This window comes from Aphelocoma coerulescens (assembly GCF_041296385.1).
Source record: "Aphelocoma coerulescens isolate FSJ_1873_10779 chromosome Z unlocalized genomic scaffold, UR_Acoe_1.0 ChrZ, whole genome shotgun sequence".
In the NCBI taxonomy this organism is placed as follows: domain Eukaryota; kingdom Metazoa; phylum Chordata; class Aves; order Passeriformes; family Corvidae; genus Aphelocoma; species Aphelocoma coerulescens.
Window position 1 is genome coordinate 22863756 of NW_027184085.1, and position 21064 is coordinate 22884819.

Consider the following 21064-nt stretch of genomic DNA (forward strand, 5'->3'; position numbering starts at 1 on the left):
TTGACTAACTTAGCAACTGGTTTTGCCTATTGCAACAGGCAGTTCCAATCTAGCAAGTGAAGCCGACTGAGATGAGCTGTATGAAGTTAGACACCTGTCATCCACTTACAGCGATCAGCATATTACACAAGGGTGCAACAGTGGGGGATAGCAGAGGCATGCAGAGACTTGTCCAAGCCTAAACCTTAATTTTCCCTGCAGATGCTTTAAATGAGTGTCACTGCTTGTAAACATGTATGTGCTTGACATCAGACATCTCAAGATACTTTAAAAATTGCAAAGTTCTGGAAAAGCCTGGGTCATCAGAATGTTGCTTTGAAACTGGGAGAGTGTTAAATATAATTTTGAAGGGAGATCGGTGGGAAAATATTTGTTCTGAGGGGGAAAAGTTCGAAAACAGAAGCATTGTAGGCTTTTTTAGACATTTTGTTGCTATGTAAATAGTATTTCCGAAGGTCTACACCAAGAGGAATTTTTGGAGACAGGAGTTGCTTTCCATTCCATTCCATTCCATTCCATTCCATTCCATTCCATTCCATTCCATTCCATTCCCATTTCCATTTCCATTCCATTTCCTGCTTTCCATTCAGTGCATCCACTATGGCTAGGTCTGGTGGGGCAGACTGTGATGCGAAGTACGATAGGCTATACCGGGCCTGGCACCGCCAGTCGTGCAGCTCAGTCCGTTCTGAGCCTGTATGTCGGACGGGGCTGATGGAGAACCCTTGGTTATTCGAACGCCAGGATGGCGGGGCACTGGTTATTTGGGCTATTTCCAGAGACTCTGTCCCCAGCTGTGACAGTGACCAGGACACACCAGCCCGCCCATGGCCGCGGTGCCTCCCTGTCCTGGCCCGGCTGCCGCCCGGCCGCGCTCCGGGCGCTCCCCGCGGCCGACGGTGTGGGAGCGGGGGACGTCAGTGTGAGGGGGCCGGTCCTGGGCAGGGCAGGGCGCCCGCGTCCCGTCCCTCCCCGCCCCTCGCCGCGGCTCCCTCCCTCCGGCTGGGGGCGGCCGGGTCGGCCCTCGCCGGGATCCCATTCCTCCTCCATCGGTGGTGCATGGTCGCGGCGAGAGCGGAGGAGGACGAGCCCGGCGGGGCGCGGGCCGGAGGCGGCGGCGAGAGCGGAGCGCCAGCGCGGAGGAGCCTCCTGTGCCCGGCAGAGGTGAAGCGGAGGCCCCGCTGAAGTTGTGCAGGGTTGGGAGGACGGGAGGGAGGACGGGGACCGCTGGCTGCGCTTCCATTCATTGCCCGAGCGGCGGCCGGGCTGCTGCTCCCCCCGGGCCAGGGCTGTAGCCGCAGGGACAGGCCGGGGAGCAGCCGCGGCGGGACGCGGCACGGCGCGGAGGTGGCGGCAGGGACGGGGCTGTGGCGCCGGCGAGAGCCGCCCGGCAACCGCCGGGGCAGCGGCGGAGCGGGAGGGCACCCGGGCGCCTTGCCCGCGCCCGCTGGGCTGCCTCCTTCCCTCGCTCCCTCCTTCCGCGCTCCCGCCCTCCCGTCCTGACGAGCAGCCGCTCCCGGCAGGACGCGGCTCTCCCCGGGCAGCGGGCGGGGGTCCGCGGCGCCCTGGCCGCGCTCCGCGCACACGTCCGGCACCGCAGGGCGGCGGGCCGGCCGCGCTCCCTCCGCGCCGTAAGGAGCCGGGCGGGGCCGGTGCGGGCACCACCCGTCGGGGGGCCCCGGTCATCTTCGTGCGGGACGGGCAGCGGGGATAGCGGGAGCCAGGCTGCCCCCGGCCGGGGCACCTGCAGCCTCTCCTCGGGGGGGTGGGAGGGCGAGAGCTTCTCGACTCTCCACGAGCTGCCTCGGGGAGCGAGGTTTCAAAACTCACCTGGGTGCCTTCACATCTCTAACGAGTTCTTTATTACCCGTCGTGTTTCTGGGACCAGTTTTTGAGGGAGGGATGTGTGTGTCCGTGAGAGTATTTTGGTTTTTAGGATCCTTCAGGGAAGGGAAGGAAGTAGGTGATAGGGTTACCGGTGCACGTTTTTTGGTAGTTTAAGTGTCACTCCAAAGGCACTCAGTAACACACCGGAGAGACTGGATCCCGTAATTCAGAAGTTGTGGGCGCACTGGAGAAACATCAAGCAAAACAACATGGGCTGGCAGTGCTGTGTCCAGACAAGTGCACACACTCCCAGTACCTGGTGGCAGAGCAGCAGCATTGCACCATCATTTTTAAGTTTACACCAAGCCAGAACTAAGCCGACGAGACACTGCAAATGTGTGCATCCTAATAAGAGATGTATTAATAAGGTTAAGTGAGCACAATTACAAAGCTCCAGCTGACCTAATCCAGAAGCAAATATTATATATGCTAATTACAAGGTTGGGCTTTCTTAGGGAAACATTCTTACACACCATTACCAATCCCTTAAAGAAGATGTCTGCTTGTCCCAGTCCTGCAGTGGGTTCTGGCTGTTCAAGCTCATACCTGTAAGTGACCCTGTTGTTTTCATGGGTTTGCTTTGGTCACAGAAACCTTATGGTACTTATGGTAAGTCATAGAGGCCTAAATTTATGCTGTGCACAAAGAGTTGCTAATTAGGAAATGTCAGTGACATTCCACTTTATTTTTCTGAATAAAACATACTACAGAAATATAATCCAAATTAAGCCCTAGGACTTTCTTGAGTATTTTATCCATGTTCATGCATTGTTAGGTCAGGGTGTAGGCAGACTGTTAAGGCAGTTGTTAATGAGAGGTTTTTTATCTCAGACACAGTTTCATGGGACCATTGCTCAGTTTTTCAATGCATATGCCTGTTGCAGCCACTCCAGCTTCAATCACATTGCTGTTTTCTTCACAGGATTTCTCCCTCTGAGTCATGGAGTGGGTTTAATCAGTATATAGGAAATTGCCCACTTTATCTTTTTTTTTGGTTAATCATCTGTTTTTATTAAGCATTCTGGGAAATGTTTGCGTGATGATATACCCGCACATCAGGCAAGTAGTAGTAGTGTGTCATTTTCTTTTATGACTATAAATCTCTGGGAATGGAAGTAGTATTGCTGTGTAAGAATGTTACAGTTAGTTTTGTTACTTATTTAATCAAAACATATTTCTTCCACATCTTCCAAGACACTCTTGATTGTTCTAGGCTGCTAAGTTAGGATCAGAAGTCCTGCTGGCAGAGACTGAAAGGAAGCCAATAATTGCCATGATCCTTTTTCGTGTTCTAGCTTGTAGCTGTGAAAATTGCTTGTGGTGTTCTGTAATACAGTAGGACAATGACTTATTAACTGCTACATGTTATTGCATCAGCAGAACCTGACTGAGCTGCAGGTGACTCTATAGTTGGCAACCAGGCAAGAAACCCAGTATTTTATTTTGCATACGGTGTAGACATTGCTGTTTCAATAATAATTACATGAAAAGGAGGATTTATTATTTTGCTGAGGGGTTTGGAGAACAGAATTATTATTCATCAAAATTTGTGTTTCCAGAAGATTATACTTTGTTAGACATTTAGTACGCATTGGAGGGCTCCCCAGTAAAAGAGAAGTGGTGGTTGTGACAAGGGGATGTGTTGAATACAGGATGGTAGCTCCTAGCTAATGTAAGATTTCTGGTTATCCACTATGGGCAGAAAACCAGTTTCTAGAAATTTTACCCTCAGCATCTTAAGCCCAGCTTGTTACAAGACAAAAAGGAAAGAATCTCTCCACACAGGAATAGCCCCTGGTGAAGCTGGTGTTTTCCTCAGAGCTATTTATTGAAGCTTGAAGTGGGAGGGTGAGGATGGCTGCTCCGCTGTCCCTAACTGTCCTCACCTCCTACGCACACACGCGTGTTCATGCCCAGGCACAAGCACACACAGCTCCTCTTGTTGGCTGACCCTTCACACCATCCACCCTGCGGGGAGGAGAGCAGTGCTCAGCTTCTGAACTGCTGGTGGCAAGAAGAGAAGCCGTTTTATGTCTCCATTCCATCCCTGTGAACAAGGGCTTTCTGTGTCTTCCGTTGTGCCACTTTCCTCTGTGTTTTCTGTGCCTCCTTTCTCTCACAAGAGTTCCCATTTCTCTGCTTTCTGCCTAGGGGATCAATCATTTGGGGGTGTCAGCATTTTGAACTCATTTGGGAACAAGGGTAGAGGTGGCAAGCGGTTGGAAGGTGTTACTGGCTCTCAGAGCCCTTTTTTGATGCAAAGACAATTGCTGATGTGATTGTAGTTGACAAGTCTGTTAAAATAATACCAAAGACTTTTGCTTTGATTATTTCTCCCTTCTGGCTTTCCAGCTTTCCTGAAAATTGACAGGATTCTCCTGAGTTGTGGTGCCTAAAATCTGCCCTAGGAAAATGGAACTAACAGGATATAATCTTCCAAAATCACTGTCCTATATAGAGATGAATGGGAATAAAGCTGAATGTTGGGCATTTGTAAAGCCAAGATTTAAAAAAGTGTTGTTATCCCTTGCCTTTTAAAATTGCTCAGGAGATGTGGTCAGATACTGTGAAAGCTGTCTAAACAAGTTCTATTCTTTTACTGTCTTTTAAGTAAAGTGATATTTTCATGTTATACTGCTGACAGAAGGTGATGCATTTTGGAAAATAATGCAGACCTGAGGTCTTAATTTCTTTTTAATTTGCCTTTGATTCTCCTAACAACACTAGGAGGTGAGACATTAACTGTGGATAAGTATTTCAACATCAGTTAATTAAAGAGTAATCAATTTTCCTAGAAGTATTTTCCTAAAAGATATTTTTGTGGAAGGTAATTCCAAAGAAAACTAAATGCACAATGGATAAGTAATTAAATTATAAATTTGCTGCAATGGCAGATGGCTGCAAACATACCCAATCTATGTGAGTGGATCCAGAATGTATCTGAAATTCTGAATGATGGCAATATATATAACAGTTGGACAGTTACAGTATCCACGGCTGACCATAAATAAATCACAGCAAATTATATTTAGAGACTCTTGTGCTATTCACATAATCAATAGGTTCCAGTTTCTGATTCACTGATGTAAGTAATTAAAAAAATCAAACAAAAACCCAAGAAAAGCATGGTCTGTTGCTAAAGATTAGTTTCTCCAGTTTTTGTTACCTTCTGGTTCTCATAATCATACTGTCTTTTTCAGCTTGGAGCTCTATAGTAAAGTTAGATGTGGGGTCTTCAAAGAAGAATCCAGAATATTTAAGACATTGCTGCATGAGAGGAATGCTGCAGCAATTTGTTCCCTAAAACATTTCTTACGTATTTTGGTTTAGATGTTGTTGTTTGGGGTTTCTTTAAGGTTTCTCTGAAGCCCATGGTGAAAACACAGGAACTAAATGATAAACCATGAGAATGAAATACTATAAAAAGAGGAAACAATGTCTTGGAGAAAGCATCATTTTGTGTTGCAGCCCGTGAGAGTACTATAAGAAATGAACCCAGACACACAAGGAGGGCTTATTTTAGCTGATTTCAAATTTTTCCATTTTCACCTTTAACAGCTTCTAGTGCTGAGAAACAATCAATTGAAGCAATATTGCTGAAGCAGCTGTACAGTCTCCTTTGTCATTGGTGTCACTGTTCTATTTCAAATTTATTTGTCTTAATACTGTCATCTTAAAGACCGTGAAGGCATTTTTGGATTGATGTGTTCTACATGGTATCTAACATCTTACTGGTGAATATGTCTTGGATTTTAACTACACATTCAGAAGTAGCTTTAGAGTTCACTAAGTGATCTTCATGCTTGCTGACACCTGACATTGCATATGTTGTATGCCTTCTTGTACATAGTTTCTGACAATTCACCAAAAAGTATTTATGCTGTCGTTCTGTTGCAGATTAATAGCAGTAAGTTTTGTAGATAAAAGAATATACTATGCTTTAATAGTGCAATTGATACTTACCTTAAAGTTTGACTGTAGGTTGTCAGCCTTTTCATTTTGCAGAACTCCTTTTGATCCCAAGTAGGTTTTTCTGTTAAGGGTGCTTTAGGAGAAAATCCTGGGAGTTTACTGCTGGTAGAAATGGTCAGCATGGTAACTGTAGCAATTATAACTGGAGCCTGGTCTAAACTGAATGTTGCATTGCTTTATTAAAAGTGATACAGTTTTTAAATCAGCTTCATGTGAGCAGTGTGACTTCTCAGGGTGGTTGAGACTTTGGGTAGCTGTGACAGAACTTTCTTGGTTCAGCTTTCGGGCATAATCCCTTAAATCTGTTTGGAAAGAATCACCTGTGATATGGGAATATAAATTCAGTCTATTTATTTGATCTTCGGCTAAGATTGCAGATAGGGTGCCAGTTGGTGCCATCTGTGTTTATAGATTTTGCAAGAGTATTCACTGGGAGATTATGTGAAAGCCAAATCAGTTTACATACGTCAGTGAATTGCAGCTTGCAAGGCTTGTGTCTGGGATCATTGTAAACAGGTTTTTCAGACTTTTCATTGAAGTTTCATTTGTCAAAACCTGACCTCATCACTGAAGTGTGTGGTGGTGATAAAGCACCAGTGTTGTATGTCGGTAGATACATTCAACTTTAATGGTTATGTACTTTTGTTTGTCTCTTAGCATGTGCATATTGCTTCGATACATCATCTGCAGATAGTAAGTTTGTGGAGGGAAGGCTGTACCAAAAATACTTTTATATAAAGGGGTGGGGTTTTTTATTAAATGTTTAATAAGTCATATATATGTATACAATGCTGTAAATATAGTTACTGTTCCTGCAGTTAAAGTACCTGTAGAAGAGAAGATGCTGCAGATGAGAGTACATACATTCTGTCAGATATTAGGAGTTTAGTGATGTTCTGGTTTCAGATGAGTTAGTTATTTTGCTTCATAGTAGCTGGTATAGTGCTGTGTTTTGGGTTTAGTACGAGACTAATATTGATAACACACTGATGTTTTCGTTGTTGCTGAGCTGTAGTCACACCAGGTCAAGGACTTTTCAGCTTCTCGTGCTCTGATAGCAAGTAGACTGTGGTGAACAAGAATTTGGAAGGAGATGCAGCCAGGGTAGCTGACCACAAGTGACTGCAGGGATGTTCCACACCAAGTAGCGTTGTGGTCAGCAATAAAGCTGGGGAAAGAGGAAGAATGGGTTAGCGCTGATGGTGTTTGTCTTCCCAAGTCACTGTTACCTGTGATGGAGCGCTGCTCTGCTGGCAATGAATGAACTCTGGCCTGCCCATGTGAAGCATTGATTGAATTCCTAGTTTTGCTTTGCTTGTGTGCATGGCTTTTGCTTTACCTATTGAAGTATCTGTTAAAGTGTCTGTATTTAACCCATGAGTTTTATAATTTTTACTCTTCTGATTCTCTCCCCCATCCCCATGAAGGAGAGTGAGTGACAGTCATGACAACAGAAGCAATATTTGTATAGAATATCTAGACGGAATTCTTCGTGTGCAAAGAACAGCAGCATCTTTCTGCACAACTGTTTAGTACTGATAAATAATACCTACTGAATTATGCTTGAAATATAAATATTGGGGAATATCTTGTGTAAATATACTAGTTCTTGTAGCCTTCAATGAAACTTATTTCAGAAAATAAGGCAGTAGGTATACATGGTCATCTTGACAATTTTGGCAATTGTAACTCTGTTTCATAATAGCCACCTGATAAAACCTGAATGTCATTCTGCACAGGCAGGTCTGAGTAATTTAAAGTTTACAAGAAAATTTTAAATGCAAGCTGTAGTCTAAATATGGCAATGTATTCTTTTATTTTGCATTTTGAAAATAGTAGCCTATATTTTAGTTTTATATTCAGTCATATTTGTGGATATGCTTCTGTGCTCTTAGAAAATTGTTTTAAGTTCAACATAAGTGGTGGGAGAAATTTGGCATAATAGTAAAAGTTTCATGCGTTCTTACATCTCTTCGCTCTCTCTCTGCATTATTTTTCTCAGGCTAGTTTTTCTCTGGTATGGTTTACCTTTGAGAAGTTAACAAAGGTCTCATTTTTCTCTGTTTTAGGGGCTTTTTAAGCTACTAATAGACATAGTACAAAACAGCTGGCGTGTAAGATACTCCACAGACTGCCCAGCTGATTGTGCTGCTGAGATGGCAGATCATTTAGCAGAGGTATCCAGTTTGCAGAAATGTGCATGAGGTTTGTGTTGGCATACATGTTTATTCAATCATTAGTCATGATCATGACTGCATAAAATCAGTGCAATTACCTTCAACCAATTGTTACATCTAAGTGGCCCAGACCGCATTCTGTGGCAGCCCTGACAGTTTGAATTAGAGCTTGTCTTTTATCGCAGCTGAATTTGGAGTACAGAAATATCCAGCCTTTCTTGAGCTTGGTTAGTGCAGGAATGGTATATGTTAATGTGAAAGAGTAAAAGTCCAGTTTAAACCAGAGCTTTAGGAATATTATAAATTTTTGGTGCTTGACCAGCCTGGATCAACAGTTTAACTTATTTTTCTGTTGCTCATTGCGTGCCTTGCACAGTAGATAAACAATCTCTTAATGATGCATTGGGACTGTCTCACATACTCATGTGCACTGTATTCTGCACAGTATGCCTCTGCTTCCCAACCAGATTGAAAGAATGTCTAGGCAAGGTCAGAGAATAGAAGTCCACATTTTCAGCAAAATGTCTCAAGCTCTTGGCTGGTGCTCCCTCATTCTTTCCACAGGCTCCTTGGATTTGGGCAAGGAAAGAGTCTCAATAAATACTTTATTTGTGAGCAGGTTGTAGCTTCTTTTTTTATGGGGCAATCAACCCTGTAGCTCCCTTTAACCCCTCCTTTTTTATTTTGTTGTTGTTAAATCACTGAGAAGAAGAGGTTTTGCCTTACATCCCCAGAAGATCATACAAAGATAGGACTAGAAGAGACCTTATGGTGTCATCTACCCCATTCTTCTGCCTCAGATTAGGGTCATCCATATCTGTCATCTGTGACTTGTTCTAAGGCACTCAGTGCTCTCCCTTACATCATCAGGACATGTGAAAATTTTCTTTTTGTGTTATCCAATTCACACCTTTCCTGTAGTAATTTAATACCACAATTGCTCATCCTACATCTGTCTAGGACAAATCAAGTAATTATTTTTTGTATATTGTGTTTTACTAACTATGGTAGCCTGCTGTTTTTCACCTCACAGGTGCTGGGTTTTGTACACCAGATATTTATGTTGCTTTTCTTTGGGTTACCTTTCATTACTTCACATCTGTGTTGTTTGTACAGTTAAAAATATGTTTGTCTTGAGGCTTTAATGATGTAGAGTAAAACAGAATGGGATCCTCTTCATACTTAATGACATGATGAAGATCTTCTTTTCATCACTGTGACTCTCTTTCAATGGTTAAATTGGTGAGGAGAAGAGACAACTGGGATGCGATGATACTTTTATAAAAACATGAACGGCATGGCAAGGGGCTTAGGGATAAGTTGTTCATTTTCTCTCCCAGTACAAGAACTAATGAGCATGAATATTAAACTAGCAGGTGTTGGGTTTGGAAAAGCAAAAAGAGGGTTTTGTTATGCACATATATTAAAGCTGTGTAACTCCACAGGATGTTGTGGATACTGAAAATTTATACCAATTTGAAGTGAAACTGGACAATATTAATGGAAAAAAGAGTCTGTAAGGGATTATTAAATACATAAGCATGACCTCTGGCTTTGAAAGTCCCTGAGCTGCAAATTATTGGAGACAAGCATATTTGGGGAAAGTATGACTAAACGATTACACTATTCTTATGCTCTTCCCCAGACATCTCCTTTTGGCTGCTCCTGGAGACAGAGGTACTGGGTAGAAGATTTGACCTGGCATAATTTTAGATTTGTCCTTTTAAATTTTAAAAACTCAAGACACATTTTTCTATGAGTTAACAGCTCAGGGTAGCATCTGCAACCTTTGTACTTTTTAGACCAAAAGCCTTCAATCCATTTTCTGTATAATTTAAGACAGAAGTACTTTCTTAATAACACACAAAGATTACCACGAACATTTGTCTCCTGCCAGTTGGCGTCAACTGCAAATTATGTTTCATTTCAGTCATGCTAAACTGCCAGATGAGATAATACATATTGTCTCATTTAGGCAATCTAAGGAGCTATGTATGTAATCCTGATTTATTTTCTCCTACGCGTGTGTGAAATTGTATTTAATATGAAAGTTTTTCGGTTTTTTGCCCATCTCTCTTCTACTGTAGATACATTTTAACTGCTTACATGAACACATGCTACGTGAGATTCCCTGTAGAGTTAGAGAAAAGACTGAAAGTGTTTAAGTCTCTGATGGGGGCAGAGCCATTATAGAGGGAGGAGAACGCTGTGTTCTTCTTTACCCTACAGACACTTATTTACTTGATTTAGATTGTTGATTCAGTGGTACATCTTTAGGGCACTTGTCAGCTTATCAAAACCCACAACCACACGATGCAAATGTCTCATGTAAACAAAACTTTTCATCCCCAGTTTTAATGTTAACCTTACACTAGTAGGTTTTCTGTTCTGTCAGATATTCATCTCTCTGTGACTCTGACAATACCCAAACAGATATTGTTTGTACTTTTTCAGCTGATGTGAAGTCGGCATGAATGCAGCATCCTGAACTCCGGCAGACTTGGCAGAAATGCGCTTCTGTCTGCACTTGCTTGGGCTTAAATTTGTACTGCATGGTGATCATACAGAATAGTAATGCACCAAATGGTAATCTGGCATTAATGAAGACACAGCCATGTGTTGTTCATGCCTTTTTTACTCTTCTGTCATGTATTAATATGTTTAACACATTTTGGCTGGCTTTTCCAAAGTGAGTATGGGAGTTAAATTAACAGTGCTTTTCCCTCCAGACTCTATCTGTAGGCTTCTTCATGTTGTACCCCATAAAAGTTTCCTCTATTCTTGTAATACCAAATAAACAATTTTATGTTCCTCTTCTCACTGGTTTGGGGCATGAGGGAAAGCAATTTTGCCAGGAGGTGGAAAGCCTGTGCAGTGATTATAGTGGCAGTGAGTGTGTTTTATACCAGGTATTAGGCTGTTCTGTGTTACTGGTGGTTGAGTTCCCAGATTTATCCTGTTCTGCTGCAGTGGAGTCTGGGTTGAAGAGGCAAGGATTGTGCAGGTATTAGGAAGCTCCTTCCTGAGCCTCTGTAGTCTGTAACTACAACTGCTGTTGGGGTAAATTGATCATGCTTAAACTCCATACAGTTTGCTTCACATACCAGAGTGGGCTTTATTTGAAGTGTGTGGCTTTGGAGGTGGGGAAGGAAAGGCAACATTTCAGTTTGTGTAGGTGAGGCTGTTGAAGTTTGTTGTAAGTAACTATGAGTGCTGTTTTGTTATTGTTGGGATGTTTGTATATAGTAACTACTTTAATCTCTACACACCAAGTGAACATTAATTAATGTTACTACAGCAAAGTTGTTTTCTGACTGCCTTAAGAACAGACTGTAGGAAATCCTAGAAGGATTCTTTTGTTCAAGTATCATCATTTGATACCTGCAAATATTTGAACTGATGATGTATTTGCATATGGCAAATAGAATTCTCTTCTCTGAAGGATTATTAAAGCTGTGCCAAATTCAATTAGTTACAGTCAACAGCATCACAGCTGGGTATTTTGGAATTGATAAAGCAAACTATTCTGTTTAGGCAGTAAAGTTTTCCAGCTCTTCTGTTGGACTAAAACACCTCTTCTGTATGGACAGAGGAAGATTCAGCTGTCTTTAACTGATTATAATTACAAGTGTGCCAGGTAACATGAAGCTACTCTTTAGATATCTGTCTGTCTTTTAGCTGAAGAATAATGCAAAGTTCTTTGCCAGAGATTCAGGTATCCAAGAGGCTCATACTTTATATGTGATCTGTGAAAACAGTTAGCAAAAAAATAATAACCTTTTTAATGGTTTTTCTCCATTTAGCCTTTTGCTATTGAGTTATGCTGAAAGAAAAAAAGAAAAAAAGAAAAAAAAAGGAAAAATGGCATTGTATCTAGGTAGCTATCACAATTGATTGATTGTTCATTGACCTCAGATATTCATTGAGTAATTTTTTTTTTTCCCAGTGACGATGAAGAGCTTGGATTTGATTCAAACAAACCAAATATCTCTCTTTACAATGTACCTTCTTTTACTGGAAGGACTGGACAAAGACTGATCAATATCGGTGCTATCATTACTCTGTTGTGTTCTTCTGTATCTGATAAAGTGAAATGCTATTTAGCACTGGCTAATTAAAATCCAGTACATCAGACTTGTGTCTGTCTGGACTGAGGCATCATTTGTCAGCTGAAGAGAGCAGTATATGCAGTATATGTATAGCCGTCTTTGCAAATGTGTAATATACTCCACGTGGTGTCCAAAGGTCTTCAGATGTTATGGCTCATATGAGGAAAATGCTGGTCTGATAATTGAGGAAAGAGCAATTATAGTGTATGGTAAAGTGGTTTGTGGTCTGGAGGGAAACAAAATTATCTACTTTTTTTTTGTGGGCTGTCCTTCCTCAGTCAAATTCTCAGAAGTGTGAATTTCTTTTTTAGAAAGCAGGAGTTTGTTTCCTGTGGTTTTCTGCACAGCCTCAGAAGCTCAGAACATCACTATGTATCTTCTTATTTAGAGAGGAAGCAGGTATGGTCAAACATTTGGTTTTTTCTAAAGGAACTGTAATTTGTAAGAATAACAAAAAAAACATTACATTAAATAGGAACAAATAAGCACTGGCTTAATATACAGAGATGTTTAGAAGAGTCCTGTGCTTGGGGCACTGTAGTCATAAACAGAGGAGAAGGCAGAAGGTTTAAGTGACAGTGCAAGGGTGGATGGGCTCCAAAATCTGGGCTCCTCCTAGCAAAACCTGCAGATCTCTCACCCAATGGTCCCTCTTTGTGAGCTTCCTTGCTCAGGACAGGGAGTATTCTGTTGTCTTTGGATAACATCTTGATTTTGCTTGAGAGAAGCAAAGAGTATATTTCCTAATTTGTGTTTATCTCATTGCCTGATGATAGAAATAGTCAGTGTGCTGTCTTGCAGTGAAGCTGGTGTCCTGCTTAAAGAATAATAAATATGTCCACCTACCTCTTCTGTCTGCTGCTCACAAATGACAACTTGATAATGTCTCTTTGCTGTACACCACTGTTCTGGTTTTGCATATAACTCCTCATAGCTCTGAATTTAACTAGTTCAAATTGTGTGTTTCTGTTGTTTTAACATGTGCATGCTGTTACTCCATTAATGGTTTAGTAATGTAGTAATAGTCTTTGTGAACCAGGAGAGGAATGGAAGTTGCTGCTCAGCATTGTCCTTAGTGAGTAGAGGCTAATTTTAAGCTTTGAATCTTAATTTTTCCATGCATACTTTATTTTAGTTGTTTCCATTTGTGTGTGTGTTTTCATTTGGCCGAGATAAAGATTTAAAGTGGAAAACTACTATATATGGCTGTAGTCAGCATAAACCTGTCTATGCTGCAGAAGCTTGATTTTTTTTTTTCTGTTTTTTTCCTCCTTTTTTCTTTGAAGTTCAGATATCCTCACAGTGGAATAAGTGATTCAGTAGTTGGTCCATCCCCGTGGATTATGGATCTGTTGAGAGCCAAGTTTTTGAATAGCTCCTATGTAATCTATCTTATTTTGAAGACAGGGTATCTTTGTTTTTCAGAAAGGGCAGACATACCTAACCTGTCAGCCAGCTGGAGGAGAAGCAGCTGTTGAATGAAAAATTTCATATTCCTTCTTCTGTCATTTAACATGATCAGGAAGTAGTTGGTTTTCCTTTTCCTTTGCATGTAGGTTTCCTTTGCATTGTAGGCTGGCACAATATGATCCATACCCACTTTTGTGATTGCTGACTGTGACTCAGAAAGCTTTGTAGTTCTGAGGGCTTTTGCACCTTGAAGTTTTAAAAAGTAAATGAAGCAGCCAACAGAAGATTTGGTCTAAAAATCGCTTTGTTTCTCCTGTTGAATTGGATTATTGGGAGTTCAAGCCTGTGAAGAGGCCTGTAGCTGTTCCTGCATCCTCAAATGCCACTGGGATAGCTGGCATTGAGTCTGGCAATGGTAATAGTTCTTGAGGTACTGGTAACTATTTGGTGAATGCCTCTCTCTTGTTTTCTGGCCATACGTAAGTGATCTGAGCATTGCCCTGGGTGGGTGAATTGCTTCATCACTAATATGTGTGACTTTCTGGAGGGAGTGTGTGGTCTAAGAGACCTCACAGATTTCCTGGACATGGCCCACACTGTAGTTGTGTCTGTTATTTATTATATCCTTTCAGAAACAGAAGATAAACTAGTTTCCCTAATGACTATGTTTTTTCATATGCTTAATTGAGTTTCTGCCTGTGGGGGGGATATTTTGGCTCCCTTTCACTTATTTTTCTGTGTACTAGTCTTTTTGCATAGCTCAGCTGTAAGATTGACCACCTACACATTGGTTTGTTCCAACACAAGATACGTAGCTGTTTAAATCTGTGAACAGTTAAATTTTTGAACATGTGTACTGTCTGGAAAATAGTATAAAAGCAAATGGTTGTGTGCTGCAGTTTTTATGATATTTAATATTTATAATAATGTGATTGTTTGTTACATTGGTAACTTTTGAGATGTATTTTCAGTCTCACAAAAAAACACAGTTGTAATTTTATTTGATTGGACATGTGAAAAAAGTAGTGTTTGACCATAACTGGCATGCAGAACAACTAATACATGATTTTTTAGGACAGAAATCAATGAAGAAAATATCATCAGATATAGACATCATAGTATCATCCTTCCTTCAGCATTAAGTAAATTAAGTAAGAGGAAGAAGTTTATTGAGTTTTAACTTGAAATATGTTATTTAATACTATGCAGCTACGCAGTTTAAACTAAAAAGAAAATGGGTCTGAAAAACTGTTGAAGAACTAGGAAAATACCTAAGATCTGAGTTTGAGGTAGTAATGAAAAAAGATGGGTTCCCATTGTATGCAAAAATACTCCAGGGGCCAAGAAAGGGGAGGAAAGAAAAAATGTTTCTTTCCTGTTCTATAAACACTTCTTTGGCCTGGAGTACATTTACATTTGTTTGAAATGCAGGCATTTCAAGGTACCTGTTATGAAGAGTTGTTGATGGACTCACAGGAATTAAGAAGAAAGTGTCAAAAGGATCAAAGGGTTGGTGGGATGATTTATGAGGAAAACAAAACTACTCTTAATGGCCTTTTTGAATAGTGGTGAAATTAGGTCAAAGAAGCAAGGTGATAATGAAATGAAGAAAATGTGGGCTGTGTGTCAGTGTTACTTTTTATGTTGAAATAATTTTCTCTGGAACTGTTTCCTATCATATACCAAAAATTGCTTTAGTCAGATACAATAAAATTAAATAGGATGCTTTGTTCAGAAAGCAATGCTGTAATGAACAGTCTTGCATTAACCTAGACTGAACAGACTGTTTATCCCTATCTCCAGTTTCTGAGAACCATTTGTGGGGTTTGTTTTGGTTTTAGATGAACTTTAGCTTCATTAGTGCTAAAGTTCATTAGTTCTTGAACTTGTGTTAGAAGTTGTAATGGAAATATTTGCTGAATATTGATTTTAATATGCAGAATCTACTTAGATGTGTATGTTTATGGTTAACCCTTTCATTCTCCATGTCTGGGAAACTTTCATGTGTGATGCTGTCAAGAGATGGTTCATGTAATCATTCCCTGGAAATTTTAAATGTAACCAATAGGCAATGAAGTACATCAAACAAAACAAACAAATATGACTTCTGCTTTAAAAAATGGGGACGTGTTAATACAAAATTTTTTGAACAAGATGACTAGCTGAGCTATTTCCATTCCTTTTCCAAAACCTCATAACTATATCTCTTATTAATTAATGAGTATTGCTCACAATAGTTCACAGATAACTCAGTGACCAACTGAGTTTGTAGTCATACAGTCTCCTGGTGTTTCCTTAAGAGGTGGGTTGGCACGCTGCCAGAAAGTGTGGTTTATTAAATTAATTATCCATGGTAAATGCTAATTTTGAAGTTATGAGGCACTCTCTTACTTCATAATTTTAGGAAGCTTTCTGTGATTCTGTCTGCTTTCATTTATAGTTTGTGCATTCACAGTTGATAGTTTAGAAAGATGAATGTTGCCCAAAAAACGAACACAATTAAAAGTTCTAAAAGCAAAGTTAGCCCATTCCTTTTTACAGTTACTTTATTCATTGCATTGTTGAACTCCTAGGCTTTTAAATTGCATGAATGGTTAGAGTGGGTTGACTTTTAAAGAAGCAATCAAATGCACAACTTATCCATATTGTAGCATGGCTGCTACTGAGAAAAAGTGCTTCTAAGAAACCTCAGTATTCTGAAACATAACTGAGGGATATTGTTTTGCAATTAAGAAAGCATGTACAGTATCAGTTGGTCTTTCATTTATAGCTAGGGATTTTTTTAACGTGAAAATTTAAAGCACATTCTGTGAACTGACAGTTTTATTTTAAAACAGACTCCAACAGTGTCTTTGTTTTCCTCTTATAAACAGATGATGCAAAATTAGATTTGAAATTGGATTTTCCTTTGTTTTGATAGGAACAGAATAGCAGAAAACTGAGTGGTGTCAGTTTCTTGATAAAATTTCAAATATTGATTTTTGTATTAAAATTATGCCTGTTAAATGGAGCATCTGTCTCGTTTCAGCTGAAATGAAGATAATTGCTTCAAAAGAGTGCATGTTCACTTTGATACCTTGAATTTTTTATATCTCCTACTCCTGTGAGTTCCTCAGAGTCTGTATTTATTATTCTTTTAGTCAAGTAATAAATCTTATGTTAACTATTTGAGAAAGAAATGGGTGTAGATAATAGTGAAAGGAGAGAGATAAGTACTCAAGAGATCTGTTACTGTTTGGGGATTTTTTTGTTGTTATTTTGTTGTGTTTGGGGTTTTTTTTATGTTTTGTTTTGGGGTTTTTTGGGGTTGGGTTTTTTTTGGTTTATTGCGGGGTTTGTATGGGTTTTTTGTTTGTTTCAGCTTTTTGGGGGGTTTGGTTGGGGTTTTTTGGTTTGTTTTGGTTTTTTGGGGGGTTTGTTTGTTTGTTTGTTTGGGGTTTTTTAATGGTTGATCTGACTTTGGTAGAAGGAGAACGTTCTGAGTCTGCATGTCAGAAGCTTTGGAGAGCATGTCCAGTACAGGGAGGTTGTCTTGAGGTACCAAGTGAACAGGGCATATTTTTCAGTCACTTACAGAAGCCTAGTTCTATTCATTTAACTAACTTATTTATGTATTTAATATAGCATTGAAGACACAAATTCCAATTCTTAAAACATGGTAAGCCTATATAACAGATACACCATGGACTGTCTGAGATACCCTCTCAGATGTTTTCAGGAGAACTGCAGTCATTATGGTGACAGGACACAGTTTTCATTTTGGGTTTTAAAAAGCAAAAAGGAAATGGAGCATGTTAAATAACGCTATGAGCATTCGATCTACTTCTCATTCTCTTCAGGAGGGATTATTGTTTAATGTTGTCTGGAGCTTCTTTTTTTAAGGCCATAATGCAGTGTTGAATTCCTGCTGATGAGAGTTTTGGGGTTTTTCTAAAGTTATTTCAGAAGATGACTGACACTTAAAAGATGTAATCTTCCTTTCCTTTATAAAACTCTGCTTACTGACACTTTAGGAAAATACCAGCATCAATTATAACATGAACTGATGCTGAAAATTTTAATAACTAGGAATAGCTATAGACAGCCTGTAGCTATATATTTATGCTTCGAGTGTATGTGAACCTTTTCATCTAAAATGGAAAAAAATTACTTTTCTGAAAAGTGTTGAAAGACAGATGACCCATTTGGCAGTGATGGTGTTGCAGTACCATAGAGATCTGACTTAAATTTAGAGGTATTATGAAGGGTAAAAGGGGATGAATTGAAATGTATGGTTTCCACCCATCAAAATTATACATGATATATATGCTTAGGATCACATAGATGAGAAGAAATTAGTTCTGCATGTGCAGAAATGGAAATTGTAAGCTGGAAATTTAATTAAAAGCCCCAGTCTGGAGTAGCTGATGTAGTCACAGTTAAGGCCAGTTTCCAACTGCTCCATGCTCATTTTCAATTGTCTTTAAATTCTGAAAGAATATCCAGTTTTTTGTAAATTATTTGAGAGCATAGATTTGCCAGAGGGCTTGTGGGTCCCAAAGTATGGTCTTTAGTTGTTGAATGCAACCATACAGTAGGTTTTTAATTTTAAGAGCTTTGCAGACTGTCTCTGCTCACCATGACACAACTCAGAGTGCTTCCCAGTGCCACCTATTAAACTTCAGATGTCTGTTCATTTCTAGGATACACAGTATATATGTATTAAATCTGAAATTGCAAAAATAGTAGTTTGGTTTTTACATTAATCATTTATGGTTTAATTTATTTGGGGAGGATAATAATCAGTGCTCCCACAACTTAGTCCCTTCCTATTTCACCTCACAGGTGACTTCAGTCTTTGGGTACTGAGGAGTCAGCTACAAATCTTTGGGAGAAGTCAAGACTCTGCCCCTTGAGTTTGATTGTCCTCATCATTGTGCTTGGGGCTATTGAGTTTTTTCTATAAAGAAGCAAATTGAACTGCACATGACAGTTTGTGCATTAATACGAATGGCGTAACTGTAAATGAGAGAGCAAAACCAACAAGAAATTTATAATTAGTGTTGTTTGGTATTTGGAAGAGACACTGTAGCTCTTATCACAAATCTGTAACAAAACAGACTCCAGTCCAGTAACAACAGCCATAAACAAAATCCATTAAAATCGCCAAGGCCAAAGAAAGTGCATTCAGAAAATTTGGAAAAGCAGTAAGTTCTCTGTTCTGTTAATTCTATTTGCATCCCCATCCTCACCACTTTTCCCAGCAATTTTTTTTTCTTCTAGAGAAGTTTCAGAGACTAGAATATGACATAAGTGTTCTGTCTCTAGTTTATTAGATTACATGTGATGACTTAATGTTGTACAATGGATTTATAGGCTGGATCTGTGTTTTGTTATGGACTGCTGGGGGAGGAGAGGTTAGGAAGACAGCTGAATTATGGATGTACAGATACGTGAGTGGATTGTGCTGTCAGCCCTGGATAGAGTGCCGTCGCTGCCTGAGAAGGTAAGAGCAGATTGATGGTAGCAGGCAGTGATATACTAGGAATGGTCACTGGTAGTTTCAGCCCTGACCTTCTGCATCAAGTTGTGGTAGGCAGCAATATTTTGCTCCTCAAGCAGTGGGTACTACCTGGAAAACCACACTGTTCTTCCTCCAGGGAAAAGATGCTGGGTGGACTGGATAGAAATGCTGGAAAAGCCAGGCTTTCTATATGACATTGGGCTGTCTTTGATGGGATTGAGTTAATAGGCAGTAGAATAAGTGTATAAAACTATGCTGACTGTCACAGGTTTGTGGGAAAATTTATCTGATGAAATTTTCTAGATTTTTTTTTTATGTGAAGTGACAATTTCAGTTGATGGATAAAGATGTGTAATAGGCTTAGGCGAAGTACTTAACCTTTCAACAATCATTTTTGTTCACAAAGTAAACCAAAGCAAAATCAAAGTATCAGCTTTGACCTGGCTAACTAACAGGTGCCTAATGTAACCTTAAATATGGAGTTGTTGTTGTTGTTTAGCTGGATTTGCAGATAAGCTGCTCTCTCTTCACTGATCATTTTATTGGTGGCAAAAATCACATTACCCATGTAACCCTCTGGAGAGTCACAAAACCAGAGCTTGCAAGGCCCTAAAGGACCGCTGTGGTCAGGCAGCCTGACTTTCTGGGCAGTGGAGGCATTATATATTTCTGGATTAATTCTTGTTTAACTTGCAGCATAAAAAGAGTGTTTAAAAATCACCAGTGATGCAAAAAGTCAATGCTTTCCCTGCCAATGACATACAGCAGGTAGTGGAATGACAAATAACAGAAAGAGATGGTGATGTGGACAGATTGGAAATTCTGAAGTCAAAATCATCCTGATGAGAAATATGAACAACTCCATGGGCATGTCATGTGGAAGTGTGGCAACTCTGAATAGAGGGTCACAGCAGATAATCAGCTCAACATAAATTGTCAACATAGCAGGATAAGAGGAAAGACCTGTCACAATTCCTGAGTATAAAAATGAGGTGCTCTGCCTAGGAGTAGAGTTTATATCATGTATTTGGCACTGATACAACTGCTACTGGAATAACCTGCTAATGTCAAGGTATCAAAGATGATGTTGACTGTGACCAGAGAAGAGCCAGAAAAATCTGTAATGAACTGAGATAGGGTGTTAGTAGAAAAGTTAAGGTCAATGCTAGAATCAAGATTACAGTTCCCCCCCCCACCCACCCCTTCCTCCCCTCCCTGAAAAATAAATTGTAGTTCAACACTGAATTATTTCAGGGAAGTCATATGGCTTAAGTTACATAGCAGCTCTGCCTTTCTAGTTCCATGAGGTGTGAATCAGTTTCATAGAACTGATGCCTTTTCCTGGTCTTAAAATCAAGAGTCATACACGGTTAGAAGGGGAAAAGGGATTTTACCTTGGTGTTTATTTTAAGGATCCTTAGGTGCACACGTCCAGGTCATATGCATCGAGATGCACCCCACCGAGTCTATCTCTGTGTCCCTCTCTTTTTCTGACCCCCTCCCCAACATTGGGTATAACATTATAGGTTTTACTAATTACCATATCTATCAAAGATTCCCCAATGCGAGGCTCAAGTGAGCCCCCCTTCCCAAGGAGCCTTCCCCTGGATGGTTCTATCTTGGTTTACAGAATGTGTTCTGGAGAGGACCTTGGGGTCTGGGGCACACTGATCTCTAGCTACAAAGCTTCTAAAATGTTTAGTCTTGTAGCTTAACAAACAAGTCCAAGAATGTAGGCAAAAAGCACTAAGAATACAGAAGTTGTAAAAGGTATAACAGGGGTATAAAAGAAAAGGCAAAAAATCTTCATGGCATCAGAACCATAGAATACTTTGAGTTGGAACTTGCTTTTAAAGGTCACCTAACCCAAGCCCCCTACAATGGGCAGGGACATCTTCAAATAGATCAGTTTGCTCAAAGACTGATCCAAACTGATATCAAATGTTTCTGGTGATGGGGCACCCATCACCTCTCTGGGCAACCTGCTCCAGTGTTCCACCACCCTC

General features: G+C 40.2%; 1 protein-coding gene across 3 annotated transcripts in view; it reads left to right on the plus strand.

Annotated features, from left to right (window-relative positions):
• Window positions 1-987: 987 nt before the first annotated feature.
• Window positions 988-21064, plus strand: part of LHFPL2 (LHFPL tetraspan subfamily member 2) — a 117859-nt gene continuing 97782 nt past the window's right edge. For all 3 annotated transcript variants that reach the window (XR_011147742.1, XM_069001852.1, XM_069001853.1), the window contains exon 1: window positions 988-1164. The gene's annotated coding sequence lies outside the window, so the exon portion shown is untranslated. The remainder of the gene's footprint in view (window positions 1165-21064) is intronic.